The following is a 12,776-nucleotide window of genomic DNA, read 5'->3' on the forward strand; positions in this document are numbered from 1 at the left end:
ATGCACTCCAGTTGAGCTTCTAATATAGTGTTTTTAAACAACTTCCAAGCATTTTCGAGTGATGTGACCCTCTGGACTTTGTTTTTCAGCTTTCTTTTTACCAATCCCCTCATTTTTGTGAAGTTTCCTCTTTTGAAGTCAAATGTGACTGTGTTGGATTTTCTTGGCAATTGGCCATTTACATGTATGTTTAATTTAATAGCACTGTGGTCACTGCTCCCAGTCGGTACAACAACACTTACATCTCACACCAGGTCCCGGTCCCCACTGAGTATTAAGTCCAGGGTTGCCATCCCTCTGGTCGGTTCCATGACCAACTGGTCTAGGGAATAGTCATTTAGAATATCTAGAAACTTTGCTTCCTTGTCATAACTGGAACACATATGCGGCCAGTCTATGTCCGGGTAGTTGAAGTCACCCATTACTACCACATTTCCTAGTTTGGATGCTTCCTCAATTTCATATCTCATCTCAAGGTCTCCCTGAGCATTTTGATCAGGGGGACGATAGATCGTTCCCAGTATTAAGTCCCTCCTGGGGCACGGTATCACCACCCACAATGATTCTGTGGAGGAGTCTGCCTCTTTTGGGGTTTCGAGCTTGCTGGATTCAATGCCTTCTTTCACGTATAGAGCGACTCCGCCACCAATACGTCCTTCCCTGTCCTTCCAATATAGTTTATATCCAGGGATAACCGTATCCCACTGGTTTTCTCCATTCCACCAGGTCTCCGTTATGCTCACTATATCAATGCTGTCCTCTAAGACCAAGCATTCCAGTTCTCCCATCTTGGTTCGGAGGCTCCTAGCATTAGCGTACAGGCACTTGTAAGCAGTGTCTCTCTCCAAGTGTCTTTGGCACTTGTGGTTTGGCCTGTGGTAATTTTGCTCTTCTGAATTTATATCCTGTGCCCCTGCTCTCACAATGCCTACTTCTAGGCCTACCCCTTTTAAAATTTCATCATTTCTTTGGTTTTTATCCCAGGGGGGAGGTTTATTCCGAACCGGACCTTTCTCAGCTCCTGTCGGGTTTCCCCCCTCAGTCAGTTTAAAAGCTGCTCTGCTACCTTTTTAATTTTAAGTGCCAGCAGTCTGGTTCCATTCTGGTTCAAGTGGAGCCCATCCCTTTTGTACAGGCCCGGCTTGTCCCAAAATGTTCCCCAGTGCCTAACAAATTCAAACCCTTCCACCCGACACCATTGTCTCATCCACGCATTGAGACTGCGAAGCTGGGCCTGTCTGGCTGGTCCTGCGCGTGGAACCGGTAGCATTTCAGAGAAAGCCACCTTGGAGGTCCTGGCTTTCAGCATCCTACCTAGCAACCTAAATTTTGCTTCCAGGACCTCACGGCTGCATTTCCCCATGTCGTTGGTGCCAACGTGCACCATGACCACTGACTCCTCCCCAGCACTGTCTACCAAACTATCTATACGACGGGCGATATCCGCAACCTTCGCACCAGGCAGGCAAAACACCTTGCGGTCTACACGCCCATCACACACCCCACTGTCTATGTTCCTAATGATCGAATCACCCACTACAAGGATCCCTCCACCCCCTGGAGATATATCCTCGGCACGAGAGGATAGCTGCTCATCCCCCAAGGAATGGGTCCCTTCTAAGGGATCGTTTCCGTCTTCCTCGGCTGGATGCTCTCCTTCCCCGAGACCATCGTTGTCTATGATAGCAGGAGAGCTATCATCGTTGGAGTGGGACACAGCTATAACGTCCCTGAAGGCCTCCTCCACACACCTCTCTGCCTCTCTCCGCTTTTCCAGGTCCGCCACCTTGGCCTCAAGGAAATGAAGTCGTTCCCGGAGTGCCAGGAGCTCATTGCACTGAGAGCACACCCACGACTTCTGTCCAACAGGCAGATAGTCGTACATGCTGCAGGCGGTGCAAAACACTGGAAAGCCCCCACACCCCTGCTGGCTTCTTACCTGCATAGTTTTGTTTAAGGTTTATTACGTCAATGGGTTGGAGACTGCGGTTTAGTTGAGGTCAGGGAACAGAAGGGCAGAGTGGGAGGCCCTGGCCTCCTCGCCCTGCTGCCGAACTCGCTCTGCTGCTTAACTTGCCTTGATGCTTTGTCAGCTGGGGCCTTGCCGCTTCATCAGCTGGGGCTCCCTCTAGCTTGTGGAGCAGGCTCCCTCGCTAGGGTGCTCTGACTTTATATGTGTGGCTGGTTCCTCCCAGCTACTGCTGCCAGCCAATGATGTGTTACTTGAGGCTGATGGCACAACTATCAGCTGGGGCTTAACTCTTTAGTATTATCTCAGGCTTCCTTCCTTTGAAGGCAGGAAGGCAGGCTTCCTTCCTGAGTGAAGGGCGGGGCTGTTTAAGCTTTTGGCTGCTTTTAATCTAAGCAAGGGGCTGCGACTTCTAGGCAAGTCTTTTTTGTTTGTTGTTTTCCCACCTAGAACAACCTGACCTTTCTTTAACCTAGGGAAACAGAGCTTGTGGTTGTGTTTCAGGAAGGCTAAAGCTTCCCTTTTTAGCAAGGACTGAGCTGACTCTCTCCCTGTATGTATCAGTGGAGTTTCCTTTTTCCCCTTCTCTCCAACTGGAATTTAGCCTTGTTTACAGTGTCCCCTGAACTTTCCTGCTATGGTGGTGTTGAACACTAGCTTTCTATAGGCTTCCTTCTCCTAGGATCTGTCTCCTAAGATAGAGGTTCTTTCAGGATTTGGCTCCTAGCTCAGGGTGACCTTAGGCTGCCCTTATTACTTATTGCTCTGAGCTGTTTTAATTCAATTAAATAATGGAATAAATGGGAGCTACTTACCCTCTTTTCGCTCTGCTGCTTAACTCGCCTTGATGCTTTGTCAGCTGGGGCCTTGACGCTTCATCAGCTGGGGCTCCCTCTAGCTCATGGAGCAGATATATTAATAATCACGATATTAGAGTTACACCTATTTCCAGATGGCTTCACAGAACACTTGCAAGACATAGAAGATAGGACAGCTAAGAAAACTGGAGATTGATATTCATATTAAGTCACTCAATAAGATTTACTGGTTACTGGTGATGGTGAGAGCAGAGGCAGTGATGGTGGGAAAGGGAAAAAGGGAGATTCACCTTGCCTCCCCTCAGTTGTCTTTCTATGAAACAAACCATGTCATGACCCATGGCAGATAAACCTCTCCAAAGATATTTATTGTTATTGTTATTATTAATTACCTACCCTTCACCCAGAGGTCCCAGGGCAGGTTACATTTTAAAAACACATAATAAAAACAATTAAAACAACCTGAACAACATCACAGAAAATATAAATGTCAGGTGTTGAAGGCCAGGGTAAAGAGCTGTGTCTTCAGCATCCACCAAAAGTTGTACAATGAAGTTTCCAGACACACCTCAGTGGGGAGTAGGATTGTGAGGTCTCCGGTTTTCACCCAGAGACTCTGGTTTTTGGGGGTCCTTTCCAGGTGACATACCTTAATCTCCGGAGTCTTAGCTTTCATTTTTTAAAAAAGGTTTCTAGGTCATCTGGTTCAAGAGATATACACCAAAATGTCAGCCCCCCCTGCAACTTCTGTTAGAAGCAGGGTGCTCTAATCCCCACCCTTTCAGGTTTTCAGCCAATAAGTGAAGTCAGGGTTGTGATTGACAAGAGATTTGATGACCTCCAGGCAACAGCTAAAACTCACTGCAAATCTTGAAAACAGTTTCCTTTTCCTGTTTGTCTGCACATCAGAAGTTGAATGAGTGTATATGTTATACTTTTCTAATTATAAGAAGTCAAACAAGTTTAAATTTTACTGGGCTGTTGAAGAGGGTAGTTTATTTCTCTAAGTCATAGCCTGTTTTGAAACCCTTCCCAATATGAGGTTTTCATCCATTACCCACTTTTCTGGGAGTGATGCTAATCCCACATACCTGAAAGTAAACACCATTGAATTCTGTAGGGCTTACTTTTGAATAGAAATTGTTAGAATTGTGCTGTAAATCAATGGGACTTTTGAGTGAACATAGCCATGAATTGTGTTGTAAATCTTTCTCTCCCCCTCCAATCCTTTTTTTTAAAAACAACTAGGCAGGGCTTACTTAGAATTATTAATATAATTAAAATTTATTACCCACCCTTCACCTAAAGGTTAATGCTTTCATTTGTTAGGAAACTGATTCTGATTTTTTTAAAAAAAAATGTTCTGCAATGACCAACTGGTTTTGACAAGCTATTATATAGGGTGTATGTATTTTTACATCACCAGTGTGTGTGTGTGTGTGGGTGTATATGAAATCTTTCCAACAACCCTGTGAGGTAGGGTTGGAAACCAAGGCAGCTTACAACAAGAAATAAATCCATTTAAAATCCAATAACATAAAACAAGTATTAACAACTTGCAAAACAGCTTGAAGAGGCATGATTCTGAATTTTGGATTGGGTGAGTGAAGTTCTTTAAAATTTGAGGTTGCAGTCCTGTACACACTTCTCTGTTTGAATACACTGAATACATTGTGACTTGCTTCTGAGTAAACATGCATAAGATTGCACTATAAATATCTTTACAGGATGTGTAAATAATAAGCATCTTTGACATGCATGCTTATATAAATATTTCTTCATACTATGTCTCGATAAGTATCTGATTTCACACTGGTCATACATTATTATTTCCGCTATATGTTAAGTGTGCTCTTCTTGGTTGGGGTGGTCATGGTTCCCCTCCATTGTTTTTACCCTGAGGGGCTGTCTAGGCTGAGAGATGGTGAATAGCCCATGCTCACCAAGTAAACTTTGTAGCTTATTTCCATTAAAAAAAATAATTAAAATGATTTAAACGAAGGCAAAGTTTATGAAGTAATGCGGATCCACATAATACTTTTAAAGCACATTCAACTCACATTTAAAGCATGTGACTTCCCCCAAAGAATCCTGGGAAGTGTAGTTTCCCTCTCACAGTTATAGTTCCCACTACCCATAACAAACTGCAATTCCCATGATTCTGTGGTGGGATTCATGTGCTTCCAATGTATGTTGAATGCATGGTGTGGATCTGCCCTAGGTATGTTGTGCATTCATTAGGAATTTTAAAAGATAATTTTTAAACAGAGGAAGGGCTGTAGCTCAGTGGTAGGGCACATGCTTTGCATGCAAAGGTCCAAAATCCAATCTCTGGAAAAGACTATTGCCCAAAATCCTGAAGAACCAATGCTATTCCATGTCATCAGTACTGAGCTAGATAGTACCAAATGGCCCAAGTCGATATAAGGCAGATTCCTTTGTTCCTAAAAGAAGGAAAAGACATAAGGTCCACAGTTACTCTGAAATTTATTTATGTATTTTAATTACAACATTTATATACCTCTTTATTGGAAAAAAACTCAAAGTGGTTTACAGAAGGAATTAAAACAATATTATTGGCAAAAACAGTTAGAGGTATTTGAAAACATTTAAAATAATAAAACCCACAGTGAGTTAAAAACAGATAAAAAGCATAATAGGTTTTACATGCCTGGGCAGGCTTGTCCAAACAAAAAATGTTTTTAGCAGGTGTCACGAAGAATGCAATGAAGGGGCCTGCCTAATATCAACAGGCAGGGAGTTCCATAGTGTAGGTGCTGCCACACTGAAGGATCCATTTCTTATAAGAGCACAATAAGTACTATGTGACACCCATAACATGGAAAGCACACCTTGAACTTAGCCTGGTAGCAAATTGACAACCAGTAAAGATTTCAGAGCAGAGATATTATGTGCTGACAGGGTCTCACTCATGTCAGCAATCGTGCCACAGCATTCTGCATCAACTGCAGCCCCTGGGTCAGGTTGTGCTGGATGGGGATTCTGTGACCTTGGCTGACTAGCTGCCAGGTTTTTTAGTTTTGGTTTTTGGTTAGGAACCCTGATTGGTTGTGGGATGCTGAGTTTTCTGCCTTACTCATAGGAATCTTGTTGTGATTCGTATGGTATTGCATTTAGGAAATCATCACTGTTTTTGGTTTTTTCTTTTCTCTTTGAATTTCATTTACTTCTGACCTCACTCCCTTACATTCATGAAAGCAATAACAGTGGTTCCATGTGCTCAGCTCAACCCCCTTAAACTCATTGGTGATGCACCTTGTTGTTTGCATGATGGTTTGTTTCTTGCCCAATAGTGGTAAAAGAGAATTCACATACTGGGAAGTGTGGCTGCAATTGCTATTGTTCCCAAGCTACTGTCTGTGAAGGTAGACCAAACCATGTGTCTCTGTCAATTACTACTCACTGGAATTGGGTTAGCTTTCAACATGAGTTGATAGCAGCCTGCAGGATAGGCAGGAAAGGGTAGAGAATTTTCTTAACTCTTACTCATTTTCCAAACCTCTCTGCAGTGAAGGGTCAAGTCTGTAAAGAGGTTTGGAGTGGCTATGTTAAAAGGCAGACAGGGTATTCCAGGCAAGGGGGTTGCCTACCCTGCTGCTTTGATATCAATATCTTTGCAGAGGATCCCTAGTCAAGCCTTACCAACAACATAATCCTAACCATATCTACTCAGAAGTAAGTCCTGCTGAGTTTTATGGGGCTTGGAAATGGACTGCCTTCAAGTCGATCCCGACTTATGGCTACCCTATGAATAGGTTTTTCATGGTAAGTGGTATTCAGAGGGGATTTACCATTTCCTATCTCTGAGGATAGTCCTCCCCAGCTGGCTAGGGCCTGCTCAGCTTGCCACAGCTGCATAAGTCAGCCCCTTCCTCATCTGCAAATGCCAGCTGGGGGGGGCAATTGGGCTCCTTGGGACTATGCAGCTTGCCCATGGCTGCACAGGTGGCAGGGCACGTAACCCCTGAGCCACTCGCTGTGGTGGTGATCTTTAGATGGCCCTTTACACCCAGGAGATATAAGTGGGGGTTTGAACTCCCAGATTCTGGACTCCCCTCCAGGCTCTCCTCCCCACTGTGCTATACCAGCTGCCATCTATGGGGCTTTGACCCTTACTAAGTGTGTTTTTATTCCTGAGTGCTCCCATCTAACATCTCCACCACACTAGGCTCCCTTCTTCCTACAATGGCCTTCTGGTGACTGGCCTGGCCTGGGGGCACTTAAACCCTTCTTGCCAGAAGGAAGTAGGCTAGATTAAATGTTCCCTACCCTGGTTCCCTAAACAGGTGAGAAGGAATGATCCCATCACTTCAGCTGGACCTGGGAACATCCTCATTTAGCTAAGATTTCTATCTTAGTTTCTAGGTGGAGATTTTTGTTTGTTGGAGTGGTATGCTCCAAGCAACTGTGGTTGATGCTTAACATTTCATGCTTAATGACATCACTAGAGCCCCATCTCTGTGATATCACCAGGGCCCACCCCTGTAATCTCAGGGTTTGGGATACCTCTGGCCTGGCAACCCTAGTGAGGAGGGAGTTCCACAGCTTAAGGGCTGTCACAGAGAATGCCCTCTCCTGGGCTACCCTCCCCCAGCTTCTGAGGGTGGCAGAACTACCAAAGCCCCCCCCCTGCTGATCTCAACACCTGAGAGGGTCTGTAAGGAAGGAGGTGGCCTTTCACATATTTGGGACCTAAATTGTTTAGGGCTTTAAACACTAATGTGGGCACCTTGAATTGGGGCCAGATACAAACTGGCAATCAATGCAATTGTACAGGAGGCATGCTACTTTCACCATCGGTAGCCAGTAAATTTAAGGGAAAGGGGGATGTGTGATATTTTGGAAACTGGAGAAGGCTGGCATGAAGTGAAGAAGTAAGTTTATTTTCCAAACATTGGATTATTTTAGAATAGGGATTGTCACCATTTGGGGGTCCATGGACACTAGAAATGGGGGAGTGTTTCAGTTCACATTTAAAGCTGAATCTGTCCAATTCACACATTCTGAATCAATCTGAGAACCAAAACACAGCCATCCTTTGACATTCACACTTACGCAAAATTTGTGATGCAGTCCTGTTTATAGGAAACAATATTTACATCAATGCATATATTATGGGAAAATGTGCATATAAACGAATATATTAGTGACAAAAACATAAAAAAATACATTATATTGGGGAAATTGCTTGAAAAATATGTACGTTAGTCAAAACGGCATACAAAAATATGTTTATTATGAGACATTTGCAGTAAAATGCTGAAGAATTTTCACGAGGATTTTTTTTTTAAAAAAAATCACAAACTGCTGCAGAAATGTGGAGAACTAAATTTAAGTTTGGGAAAAGAGGAAACTGGGACAACCAAAATTGACAGATCTTTCCATCCCTAATGGGCAGGTTTCAAAACATGAGAAACTGATGTGGACACATCCCTCCCCCTCTCAAAACAACAATATATCAACTCACAGAAATCCACCCAGGCAAAAACTCCCCCCCCAAAAAACCCCAAACCCACCCAGGCAACATTCCCCCCTCCAAAAAAAATACCCACAAAAGTCGGGTTTCCCTCCTCCAAAATCAAGCCCACCCAAGTAACAGCCCCCTAAAAATAACTCTTCATTTGTGATCCAATCTGACATGAGGCAGGTAGAGCTCACTCAAGTAAGTCCTCTAAAGGCCAATTCACACAATTTCTGTGCAGCTGCAAAGAGCAGAGGCAGCAATGGGAAACTATGAGGCAGCTTTGCATGCATCTGGAAAGCAGGAGACCCTGCAAGGTAAGTTTCCATGATTCCCACTTTTCTTAGCTGCACCATGCATGTGAAGCAGCACTTGGGTCTCCAGCTGATGAAAACTGGAACTGTCTCTGCAGTCTTCAGTAAGTACCATAAAGTGTGTGGGGGGAGGACCTTCATTCATGGTATAAGTACAGCAGCAGGAACTGAGGCTACTGGATCTTGATGCATGCCAGTGATGATACATGGTAGTGATTGGGCCTGATCTAGCTCCATTTCAGACAGGGCCATGGACAGTCCTGGGGCAGTCTTAAGTGTATTTTTTAAGGTGTGGTCCCTTGAAATCTAGGTTGGCAGAGCTTGCCAGCATACCTATACCAAATGCCAGGAAACTACCATCTGGATACTCCTTTGCAAAGTGCTTATTATTGTAGCCAGATTATCCAGATCTGCTTCAATAATCTTTGGTGTGGGTGATTATGTTGCCTTCAACAGCATTTTCACAGTACCATCCCTAAAGCCTTCACATTTTTATTTCTTATCATTGCATATCATATTAAGAAACCAACACATTTATTATTAGAGGAAGTGCTAGACCTGGCTCCTATCAAGTCAGGGGCAAAATCCTGGCAGCAACATGAAGCTGGATGCAATGAAGCAGGGCAAAACAGATCATTGGTGAGAGCAAATAACAACAGCAGGAGAGTCTTCTTATTGTTCAGGCAGGAGAGAGAGCAAACCTGATTCAGAAGTTTTCATGAGGATCACCCCTTACAATGTGACCCATCTTGGCAAGAGTCTTTTGTGTGGTTTAATGGCTATCTTGTCTGCCTTGATGATGTCACACAGATTTTATCACTCTATGACGCCGCCCAAGTTCCAGGTTCACAACCCACAGAGATTATAAGGAGCCACAAGCCAGAAAGACGTATCCAGGGGAGGGGGCGACAGCACCTCTTTAGGACCTCAGGGATTCCTGGTGTTCAAACAACTCACTCATCTATTATAACTGTGACTTCACTCATTGACTAAAAACACTGGAAGTCGGGAGCAGCCAGGCTGGCTCATCTCACAGAAATTGCGGGGGTGGGGGGGAACTCACATTGTGCTTCATAACTTCCTTTCTAAGAGGGCTAGAGTCTTTTTTTTTTTAAAGAAAGCTGATAGTATGGAGCCCCTGTTGGATATGGGGCCTGATACATCTGTGCCTCCAGTACCTGTCTCTCGGTGGCCCTGCTGATGGGTGAGCAGTGACAAGGTATGAGCTGTGTGTCCCATTTGGCCTGACCTGCACCCTCTACACCAGCCTCCTTCCCTCCAGTGTGATGAAAGACAGTGTCCATCACCAGTGTAGAAGTCAGATTCATCTGCCAGTCTAGTCAGCTTCAGTACATGGAAAGGGTGTGCATGTGCACCTTTTGGCCCTCCTCAAGCAGTAAAATGTCTTGGGTTGGCCAAGGTAGAACCTGCCTGGGAAATTATGTTAATTAATTATGTTAACTCTTACCTTCCATTAAACTCCTTGGATATTTTGCAGATGCGAGTGAAATTCTGTAGCAACTCTAATAATATTTGCAGTGTGCATGTAATCAGCCATGGATGCAGAGGCACTTTGCAGGAGACTATCAGGAGCCACTTGGATGGCATTGCAAGCCAGTGGATGAGTCATGAAGGCTGTTAGTACCATGCAGGTGCATGCCTGTGCTGCTAGTCACTAAGAAGCCATGCACATTCAAAGTCCTAGGTGAACAGCTTCCAAGCCTCCTCACCAGGCCTCATGGCGCCTTGCCAACCATGCCTCCCAGCGGACATGCATTCCACAATAATAAGAAAGAGCCCTCTACTTATGCAGCTATATGCAGGTAGGTTTCTTCCTCATGATCAGGAAGCCTGATTGGCCCAGGGTTCCAGATTGTCCAGAAGAGTCCCACATGCATATAGCATATACACTTAAGGTCATTTCTTATCTGTGTTGTATGTGTAGCTACTGCAAGGTGCAGCAGTCTCAATGGACTTGTCAGTGTCAATGGCATCGCTAATCTATGCTGCTAGCTACAAAGTCACCATGCAAATGCATAGTTCTACATCACCAGTTCCCAACCCTCCTCATCACCAGAATGTATGTGTATGAGTCATACCACTTAAGAGTGTTGGGTCTCTCTCTCTCTCTCTCTCTCTCTCTCTCTCTCTCTCTCACACACACACACACACACACACACACACACACACACACACACACACACAATGCATGTGAAGGGACTCTGCGGATAGTACTGTTAATCTCTAGTAAACTGCCTATAGCATAGTGGGGAAGAGAGCCTGGCTGGGAGTCCAGAGTCTGTGAGTTCAAATCCCCGCTCGTGTCTCCTGGGTGTAAAGGGCCAGCTAACAATCACCCCACAGTGAGTGGCTCAGGGGTTACGTGCCCTGCCACCTGTGCAGTCGTGAGCAAGCTGCATAGTCCCAAGGAGCCCAGTTGCCCCCCAGCTGGCAGTTGCGGACAAGGAAGGGGCTGGCTTGTGCAGCTGTGGCAAGCTGAGCAGGCCCTAGCCAGCTGGGGAGGACTAGCCTCAGACAGAGGCAATGGTAAACCCCCTCTGAATACCACTTGCCATGAAAACCCTATTCAAAGGGTAGCCATAAGTCAGGATCGACTTGAAGGCAGTCCATCCAAACTGCCTTACCATTGGTACTTGCATTTACCATTTACATTACATGAGCACAAGAGCATCAAACATAACACAGTTATGACTTCACAGAGCATTGAATCATGTTTAATGTGCATTATAGATTCACATATACTGTATCAGTTTCTGAGATCTAGGACCTTTACATAATGAAATGAATGGTTGAGAACAGTCACTTGTTCCCTGTTCCAAGAAAAAAGTGCAGGGGGGTGAACATTTCCATTACATGTCAGTGTAGAGCTAAAGCTTCTCACATATGAAGAAGAAAAGGCAAGCACATGCTGTACTAAAAATCAGTAGCATTCTTTCTGGAATTTCAGGTTTTGTTAGTGCACAGGTTGTCTAACTGTGGCCCTTCAGATGTTGTGGTACTCCAGTGCCCATCAGCCCCAGCCAGCATGGTCAATGATCAGGGATGATGGGAGTCGTAGTCCAGCCACATCTAGAGGACCACAGGTTCCCCACCCCTGCCCCATGGCAACTGATTTGCTGGGGCACCATTTCAGGTTTTGATATTGATGGATCATGGCTGATTTTAAATGCCTGCAGAATTAAATTGCAAAAGGCAGTATATCTCAAAAGCTTTGGTAGAGGTTGGTTTAAATATTACGAACTATCCATTCATAATAGAAAATATGTTTCATCCAACTCCAAATATGTGTTCTGTCCCTGTACTGGAGAACATGTCTTCCACCTTGCCTTTTGCATGAGTCCTGGAAGCAAATGGGACAATAAACTCAGTTCTCTCACAATTACTGCTTGACTACTTGAAATGAACACACAGAAGCAGCCCTCAGTTAACATCAGCCTGGGTGTCTGCCATGCCTGCAAAACATTTTTAAAGATGACGTGCTTCTGCAATACTTAGTTTGCCCCCATCAAATAATTTCATTTGAGATTCATTTGAGTATTGCAACAGTATGGCATCTAGCCTTAAACTTGGGGAGCATCATTAGCAAATTTGTCTACTCCAGCTATTGTGCAATTTACATTAATTAGGGATCATCACCCTGCATTGTCAATCAAGTCAACTTTTCACACAGACAGCATAAGCATTACCACTGTTCAGATTGCTGCACCCATGAATGGACTGAAGCATACAAATCCTTGCCATGACATTCTATTTCTGAAGCACGGGTGAAGACAAATTATTGTTATGGCACTTCCTCATGATAATTTTCTTGATTTGGAAGGAAAATATTTTTACTTGTTAAAAAATTTAAGTCCACCCACTGCATATTTTTATTAGAATTATTTGTATGTTTCAAGTGCTGTAAAGTAATGAAGGTTGAGCTTTGTTTTAAAAATTGCAATGGATCACTATTGCAAGCATCCCTACTGAAAGCCTTATGATTTCATTGTTGTCAGTCTATTATTTGGCAAAGCAAGAAGAAGGACAGAAATGATGTTTCATCATGGTTCAGCAATTCCTTGCAGGCATGGATGAGTGCCCCCCCATCCCAATTAAAAAAAAAGCCATTCAGTTTAGTGGAGGGGAACCTTTGCATGTACAAAGGAATGCATGAACAGAATTTCCATAGTCAC

The sequence above is a fragment of the Rhineura floridana genome, chromosome 3 (genome assembly GCF_030035675.1).
Source record: "Rhineura floridana isolate rRhiFlo1 chromosome 3, rRhiFlo1.hap2, whole genome shotgun sequence".
NCBI classification, from domain to species: Eukaryota; Metazoa; Chordata; class Lepidosauria; order Squamata; family Rhineuridae; genus Rhineura; species Rhineura floridana.